The sequence below is a fragment of the Lepisosteus oculatus genome, chromosome 14 (genome assembly GCF_040954835.1).
Source record: "Lepisosteus oculatus isolate fLepOcu1 chromosome 14, fLepOcu1.hap2, whole genome shotgun sequence".
In the NCBI taxonomy this organism is placed as follows: domain Eukaryota; kingdom Metazoa; phylum Chordata; class Actinopteri; order Semionotiformes; family Lepisosteidae; genus Lepisosteus; species Lepisosteus oculatus.
Genome location: NC_090709.1, coordinates 30623435 through 30637323, shown reverse-complemented (window position 1 = coordinate 30637323; position 13889 = coordinate 30623435). Strand labels below are relative to the sequence as shown.

At 49.8% G+C, this 13889-nt stretch overlaps 4 non-coding genes and 3 pseudogenes across 4 annotated transcripts; 2 read left to right on the top strand and 5 right to left on the bottom strand.

Moving 5' to 3' along the window:
* LOC138242338 (zinc finger protein 850-like) overlaps positions 1-13889 on the top strand; it is a 1462105-nt pseudogene that overhangs the window by 1394874 nt on the left and 53342 nt on the right.
* On the bottom strand, positions 4646-4761 carry LOC138219020 (5S ribosomal RNA; annotated as a pseudogene).
* LOC138216628 (5S ribosomal RNA) lies at positions 5299-5417 on the bottom strand. The gene has a single exon (XR_011180340.1). It is a non-coding gene; the product is annotated as a 5S ribosomal RNA (ribosomal RNA).
* LOC138244548 (5S ribosomal RNA) lies at positions 5954-6072 on the bottom strand. Its single transcript, XR_011193163.1, has one exon. It is a non-coding gene; the product is annotated as a 5S ribosomal RNA (ribosomal RNA).
* On the bottom strand, positions 6610-6728 carry LOC138217966 (5S ribosomal RNA; annotated as a pseudogene).
* On the top strand, positions 8211-8375 carry LOC138243597 (U1 spliceosomal RNA). The gene has a single exon (XR_011192252.1). It is a non-coding gene; the product is annotated as a U1 spliceosomal RNA (small nuclear RNA).
* LOC138216159 (5S ribosomal RNA) lies at positions 8993-9111 on the bottom strand. The gene has a single exon (XR_011179871.1). It is a non-coding gene; the product is annotated as a 5S ribosomal RNA (ribosomal RNA).

The following is a 13889-nucleotide window of genomic DNA, read 5'->3' as shown; positions in this document are numbered from 1 at the left end:
ACCTCCGTCTGAAGAGAAGGAAGTTGACCACGAACTCCAGGGTGTCCTAGGAAGCTCTTTAGCCATCGTTTGCCCAGCAGCCATCTCACCCTGCAGCTCCCAGCTAGCAGCCCCCTCCCCACTGGAGCCCAGCAGGTAGAAGCCTGGTCAGTACCTGGAGGGGAGACTCCTGGGAAAAACTGAGGTTGCTGCTGGGAGAGGTGTTAGTAGGGCCAGCAGGGGGCGCTCACCCTGCAGTCTGTGTGGGTCCTGATGCCCCAGTATAGTGACGGGGACACTGGACTGTAAACAAGCGCTGTCCTTCGGATGAGACGTCAAACCGAGGTCCTGACTCTCTGTGCTCATTAACAATCCCGGGGTGTTTCTGGAGAGGAGTAGGGGTGTTACCCCAGTGTCCTGGCCTGATTCCCCCCCTGGTCTTGACCCATCATGGCCTCCTTATCACCCCCCCTCTCTGAACTGGCTCCATCCCTCTGCTCTCCTCCCCACTGAGAGCTGCTGTGTGCTGAGCGGACTGGAGCATCATCCACGTGGGGGCTGCACACTGGGGGGGCTGGAGGGGATCCCCCTGACCTGGGAAGAGCTCTGAGTGGAGAGTCCAGACGGATTAATTATTATTATTATTATTCGTGCTGCACTGGGCTTCAGTCCTGGTAGTGAGAGGGGGATCTGTGATCAGTACAGATACTTATGACTGTATAATAATACACGATAGAAATGGAAAACAGGGTAGCGCTGTAGTCTCTTCGAAACGTTTTGAACTGCCAGAAGAAGTTTTCACAACCCGGACTCGTGAAGGTACAGGTCTTCTCCCTTCGTCCGGAGTAAGGTGAGAGGTTATCCCCTCGGGGCGCAGTATCCCCGATGCACCCCCCCACCACCACCCAAAATGACACACACTTCTGTGACGATTGGGAGACCCCGGTTCGATCAGCCCCTGCGGTGTAGGAAACGACCCGCTGGAGAGAACACGCAGACTCCACACAGAAGGGTCACCTCGGCATTTATTCCAACAGCAAAACACCAGAGAGAAACGGGTCTCCGAAAGATGAGCGCACACCGGGAAAAACACTACGGGGTCATTACAAATGGGAATAGGAGTTCTTTTTTTCTTTTCCGGACGTCAGTTGTATCGTGTCCTGGTGATTTCTCCTGTTTCGAACGGAGTTCAATGTCACGTTTCTACTTTATTAGAGAGAGGCACTGAACTTTGGGGAACGTGACATCCACCCAGTATTACTAGTAGGTTGATAAATATAAATGTTCTTTTTCCCCCCGTATGATACCTCGCGAAATATAACGATGGCCAACTCCTTAAGTCGAAATTTAAACCCTTCTCACGCTACAAGACAGTCCGTCAACATCGCCACGGCCCGAAGCGCGACCTTCGGTATGACGTTGGCGGAAGGGGGTAGGGTAAGTACGTCACAGCCGGGGGAAGCCCCTATCACGTGAGAGGGGTGCTGCGGGCGACGAGCCCCCGGGGGCGAAGAGAAGTTGATTTGCGTGGGGTGTGGAAACACTACACGACCGGGCAAGCGAGCCGTTTTTTTTTTTGTTTTGTTTTTTCAGAACATCAGAACAACCGCAGAGATGACCATCGATCCACTCCGGACGTTTCCTTTTTTGTCCTTTTTGGCCTCCAAAATAAAAATAAAAACTGGGATCCATCGTGGCGTTGCCAAATTAAAACGTCAACCACTTTTCGGGCTTTCGTGCTGTCCATGATGAAACCGTCATGGTTGTGTAAGGATACGTTACGTCACAGACCGGCGGCGCTCGTACGTGAGGAGTGTCGTTACGTTTTTGAAACGGGCACGTCAGACAAGATCTCTGACAAGATCTCTGAAAAACCCAAACCTGTAAGATTCAATTTCAATTCAGTTTTTTTTATATAGCGCCTTTCACAACAAGAATGCCCCAAGGCCCCGAACAAAGGAGTTGTTCCACACCCCCGCCACCCTCTGTGTACAGTAGAGCCCCCTGTACTGACTGGAGGAGCTCACCCAGCTGTGTCTGGAGAGAAGCCGGGGTATCGGCTTCAACCACAGGGCTGGGCGGCTTGTTCCCCACCCCCATCCCCTTCTGTGTACAGAAGAGCCTCCTGTCCTGACTCCAGTAGGAAATGTCACCTGGAGGCAACACACCGGCTTCTTTTAACAGATCACCTCAGGAATCGGGAACAACGGAGCTGTGTGCGGCCGTCTGTACGGAGGGGTTCAGCGCGGGGGGGCTCCGGGCTCGGGTCTGGACCCGGGGGGGGGGGGGGGGGGGGGGCTGTCTGTGTGGAGTCTGTATGTTCTCCCTGTGTTCTTCGGGTCCAAAGACAGGCTTTTGGGCTAATTGGCTTCTGGGAAAACTGGCCCTGGTGTGTGTGTGTCCTATGATGGAGTGCTGTCCTGTCCAGGGTGTGTGAGTGAATGTGTGTTTGTCATGTGATGGACTGATTCCTGTCCAGGGTGTGTGAGTGTGTGTGTCTGAGTGTCCTGTGAGGGACTGGTGTCCTATCCAGGTTGTGTGTGTGTGTCCTGTGAGGGACTGGTGTCCTGTTCAGGGTGTGTGAGTGTGTGTGTGTATCCTGTGAGTGACTGGTGTCCTGTCCAGGGTGTGTGAGTGTGTGTGTCCTGTGATGGACTGGTGTCCTATCTAGGGTGTGTGTATGTCCTGTGATGGACTGGTGTCCTGTCCAGGGTGTGTGAGTGAGTGTGTGTGTGTCCTGTGATGGACTGGTGTCCTGTCCAGGGTGTGTGAGTGTGTGTGTCTGTGTGTCCTGTGATGGACAGATGGTACCAAGCCTGGACACCCATGAGACACTGGCTTCCTCAGAAGACTCTCACGGAGGGCACACTGTCCCTAACCCGGGTCCAGAAGAAACTACAGTGATCTATAATTCCTGCGCCTCGGAAGGGTTTATGACGTCTATGTCCGGCGCCCGCGCCCGTGGACTGGCGGTTTGGCGTCGCGCTCCGCAGCTCGAGCTTCGGTGCGAGGCAGGGCGGGAGGGAGTCGATGTGGCCTCGGCGCCATCTTTGCTGGTGAGTCAATTGTGACCGTTGCGGTACAATAAACCATCAATAAACCTTTTCCCACCCCGTCCAGTATTTCTGTCGCGGCCCACGTCCCTTACAATCGACAAACTATAAAAAAAACAGTAGCCCTTCGCAACATTACACGCCATTTTTTTTATTTTAAACGTCCGCTAGATACGCAGGTGGCTCGATACCTGTCTTATCCTCGCCGGCGTCTTTATACCGGCAAGTGAATTTTATTTGGGGTCCCTCAGAATTGTGACAGAAATGTCAGTGAACCACAATAAAAAACGAAACTTTTTTTTTAAAGGCGGTGAATGGATTTTTTGAGTAACCGTGTAGCGACTAACGTAAGGAAAAAAAGTTGTCTTTCCCTACGAAGACGTTTTGGTACAGGACTTTCTTTAAATATCAGTTGTGCATAGCGTTTTACAAAAAGTTGATGATGATCTTGGAGATAATTGCAAAGGAAAATTGAGATAACTACCAAAACATTACGTGTGAAACGACAGGACAGAACTTTGAACCCACAAAGAAACAAAGGTATGAAATATTGCCTCGTCATGGGGGGTTGATAATTGTAGTAAGTGTTCCTAATTTTCGTAAAGAAATGTATATTATGGGAGTCACACGTGAGATTTAGTGTATATACGTTTCATATTGTGCATATATACGGGGTTAAAAAGTGGAATGAGTATGATTATAAACTCGTGTGTCCTATAATCAGATAATTTTTGAACAAGCTTTGATTAGACAGGTGAAAAACAACATCAGATCCTTTATTTTAATATATTCTCACGTCTGAATATCAGCTTCTCCCCTCTGGCCAACATTTCAGGGCTCCCAGGTGTAGATCCCAAATTGAAACAAATATTAATTTGTTACCCAGTTAAACAGTTAATAGAAGTGAGTGACCAGGGTAAATAAAGGTGGGTCAGTGTAAACTGTTTATTCTGGACCAGACTTCGTCATGTGTGATATGTCATGACTTCTTATATTAAGTTTTATCTTTATATTTAGTTCTACATGTGTAATAGATGCGATGTGTGTCCATAAAAAGGTTTCTCCAGGGGAAAATCAAGTTCGTTTTAAAACCGTGTTTCCTTTTTAGGGTAGGTTTGCATTCCAAGTGTGGGGTTTTTGCCTTTTTGTATTTTTGCTGAGACAAGTTGCCTTTCTTATACGCGGAGGGATCTGCTCGTGAGATGTCCGCTTGGTCCATTTCTGAGCTCAGTATAAGGTGTAGAAAGCATGACTGTCATCATAACCCGCATCTCACCCAGGTGTGGAATAATGTTGTGACTATTGCTTCAGCAATAACATGCTGATTGCATGTTTCTAGATGGGAATAACAGAGATCTCAACTACTGAGGGGCCTTATTAATAAAGTCTCCACAGCCGAAGCGCTGTGTCTCTTTTCAGCTGGCGATAAACCTTTCCTCGATCCTTTGCGGACTTGTTAAACTGTTCATGATCAGAATAAAAAACGCTCACGCTAATACACAAGCACCCGTGTCTCGCCAAAGCTGACAAATAAACAGACGGACAAGCCGCACTGCACGTGTGAACAGGGGAATGAGCGAGCGCGCGGGGATAGGGCGCCTCCTGCGCTTAAAAGCTTACAGCACCTGGTATTCCCAGGCGGTCTCCCATCCAAGTACTAACCAGGCCCATCCCTGTTTAGCTTCCGAGATCAGACAACAGGCGTGCTCAAGGGGGTGTGGCCGTAAGCGAGAGCAAGGCTCGCTGGCACCCTTCTTATTGAGAGGACAGCTCCGTCACCTCTTTTACGACGCTGCTTTTTTTCCCTTGCGTTTTTCTCTTCTTCCCACGTTCTCTCTCTTCACTGCCTTCGTCCCCGCTCTATTTCACTTCAGCCTTTCACTCTTGCTTCCTTCCAATGAGGACGGAGCTGCGGGAGAAAGGGCGCTATAGAGGATCGCTGTGGAGAGCTGCTGCTGTGCTTTGACATCTGAGCTCTGTGGAAAACGATCTCAATACAATTCTGAAAAACGCGACTCTCCGAACGCCAGCCGAACAAGTCTCCACAGCCGAAGCGCTGTGTCTCTTTTCAGCTGGCGATAAACCTTTCCTCGATCCTTTGCGGACTTGTAAAACTGTTCATGATCAGAATAAAAAACGCTCACGCTAATACACAAGCACCCGCGTCTCGCCAAAGCTGACAAATAAACAGACGGACAAGCCGCACTGCACGTGTGAACAGGGGAATGAGCGAGCGAGCGGGGATAGGGCGCCTCCTGCGCTTAAAAGCTTACAGCACCTGGTATTCCCAGGCGGTCTCCCATCCAAGTACTAACCAGGCCCATCCCTGTTTAGCTTCCAAGATCAGACGAGATCAGGCGTGCTCAAGGGGGTGTGGCCGTAAGCGAGAGCAAGGCTCGCTGGCACCCTTCTTATTGAGAGGACAGCTCCGTCACCTCTTTTACGACGCTGCTTTTTTCCCTTGCGTTTTTCTCTTCTTCCCACGTTCTCTCTCTTCACTGCCTTCGTCCCCGCTCTATTTCACTTCAGCCTTTCACTCTTGCTTCCTTCCAATGAGGACGGAGCTGCGGGAGAAAGGGCGCTATAGAGGATCGCTGTGGAGAGCTGCTGCTGTGCTTTGACATCTGAGCTCTGTGGAAAACGATCTCAATACAATTCTGAAAAACGCGACTCTCCGAACGCCAGCCGAACAAGTCTCCACAGCCGAAGCGCTGTGTCTCTTTTCAGCTGGCGATAAACCTTTCCTCGATCCTTTGCGGACTTGTAAAACTGTTCCTGATCAGAATAAAAAACGCTCACGCTAATACACAAGCACCCGTGTCTCGCCAAAGCTGACAAATAAACAGACGGACAAGCCGCACTGCACGTGTGAACAGGGGAATGAGCGAGCGAGCGGGGATAGGGCGCCTCCTGCGCTTAAAAGCTTACAGCACCTGGTATTCCCAGGCGGTCTCCCATCCAAGTACTAACCAGGCCCATCCCTGTTTAGCTTCCGAGATCAGACGAGATCAGGCGTGCTCAAGGGGGTGTGGCCGTAAGCGAGAGCAAGGCTCGCTGGCACCCTTCTTATTGAGAGGACAGCTCCGTCACCTCTTTTACGACGCTGCTTTTTTTCCCTTGCGTTTTTCTCTTCTTCCCACGTTCTCTCTCTTCACTGCCTTCGTCCCCGCTCTATTTCACTTCAGCCTTTCACTCTTGCTTCCTTCCAATGAGGACGGAGCTGCGGGAGAAAGGGCGCTATAGAGGATCGCTGTGGAGAGCTGCTGCTGTGCTTTGACATCTGAGCTCTGTGGAAAACGATCTCAATACAATTCTGAAAAACGCGACTCTCCGAACGCCAGCCGAACAAGTCTCCACAGCCGAAGCGCTGTGTCTCTTTTCAGCTGGCGATAAACCTTTCCTCGATCCTTTGCGGACTTGTAAAACTGTTCCTGATCAGAATAAAAAACGCTCACGCTAATACACAAGCACCCGTGTCTCGCCAAAGCTGACAAATAAACAGACGGACAAGCCGCACTGCACGTATGAACAGGGGAATGAGCGAGCGAGCGGGGATAGGGCGCCTCCTGCGCTTAAAAGCTTACAGCACCTGGTATTCCCAGGCGGTCTCCCATCCAAGTACTAACCAGGCCAATCCCTGTTTAGCTTCCAAGATCAGATGAGATCAGGCGTGCTCAAGGGGGTGTGGCCGTAAGCGAGGGCAAGGCTCGCTGGCACCCTTCTTATTGAGAGGACAGCTCCGTCACCTCTTTTACGACGCTGCTTTTTTTCCCTTGCGTTTTTCTCTTCTTCCCACGTTCTCTCTCTTCACTGCCTTCGTCCCCGCTCTATTTCACTTCAGCCTTTCACTCTTGCTTCCTTCCAATGAGGACGGGGCTGCGGGAGAAAGGGCGCTATAGAGGATCGCTGTGGAGAGCTGCTGCTGTGCTTTGACATCTGAGCTCTGTGGAAAACAATCTCAATACAATTCTGAAAATCGCGACTCTCCGAACGCCAGCCGAACAAGTCTCCACAGCCGAAGCGCTGTGTCTCTTTTCAGCTGGCGATAAACCTTTCCTCGATCCTTTGCGGACTTGTAAAACTGTTCCTGATCAGAATAAAAAACGCTCACGCTAATACACAAGCACCCGTGTCTCGCCAAAGCTGACAAATACACAGACGGACAAGCCGCACTGCACGTGTGAACAGGGGAGTGAGCGAGCGAGCGGGGATAGGGCGCCTCCTGCGCTTAAAAGCTTTCTGAATTCTGAGTACGTACGGGATCCTTGGCCTTGCGCTTATAACAAAGTCCAAGTCCCTTTGCAGACAACAGCAGTTGTCACATGATTGTCTCTGAGGATGTGCGACAATGGCCAAGGAGAGCCCCGATCTGAGCTTGCGCTCACTTTTTGACCAAGACACAGGTGTGTGCTGATTGGTTGAGAGTTTGGCGGGCATTGGAGACCCACGTGGTATTACCACGCCCTGCGTGAGATATGAGTCACTTACTCTTAACACTTTGGAATGCAGTCCAGATGTCCATTTGGCACTCCCTAGACAGATAGGCGCCAATGGATGACCATTGATCATGATAGCCAGGCTTAGCTAAGTGCATCCCCATCTGGGAGCTGTCCCTTATCAAAAGAAAACATCTTAAATCAGCCTGCATGAATACTTTCTCTGTGGCTGCACCACAGAGATGGAAGGTGAGATGGGGCCTCATTTAGGACAGCATACCACCGCTTAATTCTGTCTTATTAACAAGCATTGCCGCTACAACGGCATCTCTCCTGTCAAACTTCCTCCTGACTTGTTTGACAGGATCTGGGCCGTGGTGAACAGTGGGAAAGACGCCCTGTGGAGAGTGAGGAACATGGGGCTGTTCAAAGGCATCGAGGTCCCAGTCAAGGCAGCAGGTAGCCTGGCCCTGTTCATCACCCAAGAGAACTATTACCTCAGAGATCTGTGGAGAGAAAGGAGGGAGGAAGCAGAAAATCTGTGGGAAATAAAGAGCATAGGTCAATATCTCAAGAAACTGTGAAAAACATTATCATGTTTAAGTAAAGAATGTGATTTACACCAGAAAAAAAGAAATTGTTGCTATGTAACTGGTACCGTGTCAAAATGTAATGAGATGTGATCATATATACTGTTTTAAGTATGTATATTAATGTAAAGCTTTCTAATTTGTGATGTCCTGTATTTTTTTGTGAAAAGAAAATAAAGTTCTTAAAAAATCGATTCACCCAGGGCGAGGCTCGGCCATTGCACTCCGGCTGTGCTGACCCCTGCGAATTCCCCAAATGTGGGAATCTCGACTGCATTATTTCTGGTAGTGGGGGACTGCGTTCGCGCTCTCCCCTGATGTGCTTGGTCCAATATCGGATACGGAAGAGTTACGACACCACGTGCTGCGATAGGATCCCAGTTCGAAAGGAGTCGATGCCACTGCTGGTTCCCGGTTTCTTTTAGTTAGAGGTCTGGAGAAGCATTTCAAGCTGGTTACACTACTCCTTCCGGACATTCATTCCCTTTTCAAAGTCAGTCGTTTTGCTGTAGTCTGCATTATTTAGGCTGATTATCGAGGTTAGCCTTTATTTGGTCATGGGGGCCTCGGTACTGTATGCTTATTCTCAAGACAGTTTCACCCGTTTTCTGATTGCTAGGTTCTGTACCAGTGCAGACATGTCAAACAGTGAATGGCTGTACCTCTATTGTATCCGTGCTCAATGAATGAAATCAGTAATAAATGAATATATGTATAGTTATACGATAAACAAGTGGTTTATCGACTCATCTTCATTTGCAGATTTAGAGGCAGCTTCGATATTAGTTTAACAAACGTTTTTTTTTTTATATGGGTCACACACATGCCATAGCAACAAAACATCTCTAGAGATGAGGCTATAGATCACCTTTCCATCCTCCAGGTTTTCCTCCCAAAGCCTACGGCACCAACGGTGACCCCTGCTGGCCGAGAAAGCTTGCAGCACCTGGTATTCCCAGGAAGTCTCCCATCCAAGTACTAACCAGGCCCAACCCTGCTTAGCTTCCAAGATCAGACAAGATTGGGCACATTCAGGGTGGTGTGGCCGCAATAGAAAGTCGTGGCGCCTAACTCGCTACTTGAAGCTGTGTGTGGCTGGGGCTCTGTGCCCCCCGAGTTGGACTGAAGGATCGTTCGTGTGCAACTCTTTGGAAAGGAGCCTCTTTCCAAATCGCATTGCGTACCTGGATGTTGGCGAATGTGCTCCCTTGTGTTGGCTTGTCCCGCACTGGAGGAGAACAAACAAACTGCTCGGAGGAGCACAAGGCAAGTCTTCACAAGACAAAAACCTCCAGTGCACAGCACTCAAAACATTTCTGGGCTGTCGCGTGTTTATTTCAGCACATAAAGCGCACCAGTCCAACACGTCGGCCGGGCGCGCGGCGCCTCCGCCCTCTTGTGGCCTTGCGGCGTCAGAGCGAGAGGCTCCTTCTCGCTGCCTTTCCGCTGTGTTGCAGAGCCCCGAGAGGGAACCTGGAGCGCACACTTTGTGGGGGGCGGGGGACCGCGTTCGCGCTCTGCCCCCGGTCTCTTACGCGAGTACTAAATCTCACGGCGCCAGCCAGCGGCCAGGAGACAAGTACAATATCGCGGGACAGGGGGGCCTCGTCATTGATTGTTACATATGAGACGGGGATTAGGAGGAGACCCCGACTGATTGGTAAAGGGGAACACTAACACCAGAGTGACACCCCCGGCGTCTCTTTTTGAGAGACGCCCTGGGATTTCTTAATGGCCAAGGAGGGTCGGGACCTCGGTTTTATGCCTCCCCCGAAGGACGGCGCCTGTTTGTGCAGCAGAGTGTCGCCATCAGGAAAGCCACACAGACCGCAGGGTGAGCGCTCCCTACTCCCAGTCACACCTCTTGCAGGAGCAGCAGCAACCTGAGCTTTTCCGGGGTGAATCTCCCATCCGGGTGCCGGCTAGGCTCACACCTGCTGGGCTGCCATGGGTGAGCCCAGTCGAGAGTCGCAGGTTGAGATCTAGTCACCGGGGAGAAACGATACAAGCAAAGGATTACTCGGCTCCCAGCACTTGAAAAGACCGACAAATGACTTGTTCCCGCCGGAGCTGAATGTACCTGAATGTTGTAGTGGTTTGATGGGTTTACTGAGACAATTATTAATTGTAGCAGTAATCACGAGGTTGTTCGTTGGGGCTTTTAGAAAATCAATCGTCAGAACAACTAACAACGCACACACGCGGGTTCAATACACGGGATACATTTATTCATATAAACTGTGCACCAAACATATACTAGTCTGCCAGGATACGAGTGGCAGACCTTACTGTGAGGGTTATCAATATACAAGGTATATAATCTCGAAGAGATGCAAACACAAAGAGATACACAACAGAGAATATATGTCAATATATATCGTTCGGTTACCAAATCGCTAATCAGTGTTATTACCCACTGTTACTCTAAACTCGGAAGTAAATACATTACTCATGAATTAAATTGATAACAACTTGTGTTGAGGTACAATTGAATTCTCGAGCCGCAATGTAGAACATGGGGTTTACTTATCCACTGTGTATGGTTTTGGAATCTCCCGGCACGAACACCAAACCAGCTGACAGGCTCTGTTGCAGCCTCTGTTGCAGCGGTTGTCCAATGGGCGTTGTGTCGGCGTTCTCTGGCTACCGGCCAACCAGTCAAGGTGCAGCTCGGAGTAGGACGGGCGGAGGAATCTGACTGCGGCGCGCAGGGCAGTCGTTGCTCCGAGGGGATCTACCAGCAGTCCGGCTGGCTAGTAGAAAGTCTCTATGCACAGATGTGACCGCGAGTCCTCACAAGTCACTCTTTTGCCTGGGAAGAAGCTGGTTCGTTCCCGGTCCAGCGCTGCTTCTGAATAAGCTATTCAGGTTGTCGACGAGGGTCCAACTGTAGGCTGCCGTTGAGCAAGCGGAGCATTCACGTTGGTAGAATTCTGAGTACGTACGGGATCCTAGGCCTCGCGCTTAGAACAAAGTCCAAGTCCTTTTGCAGACAACAGCAGTTGTCACGTGATTGTCTCTGAGGATGCGCGAAAATGGCCAAGGAGAGCCCAGATCTGAGCTTGCGCTCCCTTTTTGACCAAGACCCAGATGTGTGCTGATTGGTTGAGAGTTTGGCGGGCATTGGAGACCCACATGGTTTTACCACGCCCTGCCAGTCCCTGATTGGTTGGTCAAGATGAGATATAAGTCACTTACTCTTGACACTTAGGAATGCAGTCCAGATGTCCATTCGGCACTCCCTAGACTGATAGGCGCCAATGAATGACCATTGATCATGATAGCCAGGCTTAGCTAAGTGCATCCCTGTCTGGGAGCTTGTTCCTTATCAAAACAAAACATCTTAAATTAGCCTGCATGAATACTTTCTCTGTGGCTGCACCACAGAGATGGAGGGTGAGATGGGGCCTCCTTTAGGACAGCATACCAACACTTAATTCTGTCTTATTAACAAGCATTGCCGCTACAATAGCAATTCAAATACAACAGCCACACTGCTGAAACCATATGTTTTACACACCAGACAGGCCCCCTAACCTCATACAACCTTGCTGTGGCTGTGACCCCTTTCTTTATTTTTTTATGATGTTTTCAATATGGCACCATTAGACAGGCCGTACATGGTGATAGGAGGGTGCTATTCACGAGTCAATAGCTCTTCAAGCACAACAGCCACAGTGCTGCAACCAGGTGTTTTACACACCAGACAGGCCCCCTAACCTTATACAATCTTGCTGTGGCTGTGTCCCTTTTCTTTATTTTTTTATGATGTTTTCAATATGGCACCATTAGACAGGCCGTACATGGTGATAGGAGGGTGCTATTCACGAGTCAATAGCTCTTCAAGCACAACAGCCACAGTGCTGCAAACAGGTGTTTTACACATCAGACAGCTCCCCTAACCTTATACAACCTTGCTTTGAGATGTGGAACATTTCTCTATTTTTTAATGATTTTTTTACTGTAATCAAGTGTTGTGCTCATTAATAATAATAATAATAATTGCTTACACTTATATAGCGCTTTTCTGGACACTCCACTCAAAGCACTTTACAGGTAATGGGGACTCCCCTCCACCACCACCAATGTGCAGCATCCACCTGGATGATGCGACGGCAGCCATAGTGCACCAGAACACTCACCACTATCAGTGAGGAGGAAAGAAGAGAAATGTAGCCAATTCAAAGAGGGGAATTATTAGGAGGCCATGATTGGTAATGGCCAATGGGGAAATTTGGGGATATTGTCAGTATCACTATACTGGGGCATTAGGACCCACATGGACCACAGGGTGAGCGCCCCCTGCTGGCCCCACTAAGGAACTAAGGAACCTTAGTTTTTCCCGGGAGGTCTACCATCCAGGTACTGACCAGGCTCACACCTGCTTAGCTTCAGTGGGTTGCCAGTTGTGAGTTGCAGGGTGATATGGCTGCTGGCCATAATCAGCAGCCTTCAGTACTGAAGCAGGTGTGAGCCTGGTCAGTACCTGGATGGGAGACCTCCTGGGAAAAACTAAGGTTGCTTCTGGAAGAGGTGCTAGTGGGGCCAGCACAACCATTAGGCAGGCCTCCTGACCTTTCACAGTCATGCTTTGTTGTGTGAAACTTTAATTATCTTTTTAGGATTTTTTGAACATGGCAACTTCCACCGAGATGGGTGGGGGGTGTCGGGGTGCTCTTCAATAGCTTTTTCATCTATACACACAAACGGATGTAACCAAGACACTCAGAACCTGTCACGCAGGGGCTGACTGCTGAGGATAGGGATCCAATGCGGTGCCCTTGGTAGGGTTGGCGCGAGACGCAGGCATAGTCGGAGTAAACAGGCAGGGGTCCGAGTCCGGGAAGGCGTATGTCGAAGAAAACTCAGTCTTCACTCAGGTTGGGAGATTGTCAACAGAGATCTTTAATACAATCAGCTGAAGGGGAGCATATCACAGAGAAAGGGTTTCCCCTAGCACTCAAGACATGCTCACTGGACTGAAGTTATACTGTCCTTTTTTATACATTAAAAGTAGGCAATACTTTAACATATCAAAGGAACATACAGGGAAAGGGGCAGTGTCAGAAGTCAAACAAACAGGACAGGGGGGTGCCATTTGGCATCCTACAATCTGTTTCAATTTTCTCTGGTTGAATGGGTGTGAGGAATCACAGGCTTTAGTTTGCACCTAAGACAGTGGTCTTAGGTGCGAACAGAAAACCTTTCCCACGCATAGTCACTGTCCTGACCTTTTGACTCGGTCTTCCACACGTAGCACAGGCGTAGGCACAGAATCGACAGGCGAAAGTGTAGTCGAGGGACTGGCAGGGGTCGGAGTCCGGGAAGGCGTAGAAGTTGCGTCGGTGTGGATTCAGAAGGCAGAGGCGTAAACGAAAAGTCAGGCTGGGGTCAGGATCCGAGAAAGCGTAAAACAGGCGAAGGTACAAAATCGAGTGGCTAAAGCGGTAGTCGGAAAAGCGGGGTCGAGGTCCAGGGGAGAAGTCGTAGTAAGGCAAAGGTGTAGTTAGTACGTAAGCTCCGGGAGAGAATCTCAATCGTGAGCAATGACCGGGGGGCAGATGAGGGTTTAAGCAGAGGCCTGATTGACACGTGCACGTTTGGTACGGGGAGAGCTCGTAGGAATGCGGGAGCACTTGCCTGCGTGAGGGAGATTCGTGGCAAAACCAACAGAATCAACCTGAACTCACAGAAAAACAAGAATGCCCCCGAGACACCTGCACCCCCCTCGGACCACTCTGGTATCAACACCCCCAAACCCATCCATACCAGCTAACAAGACTCAGAATCGGTGCAACCCTCCAACCTGGACCAAGAGCAGGATGGGACAA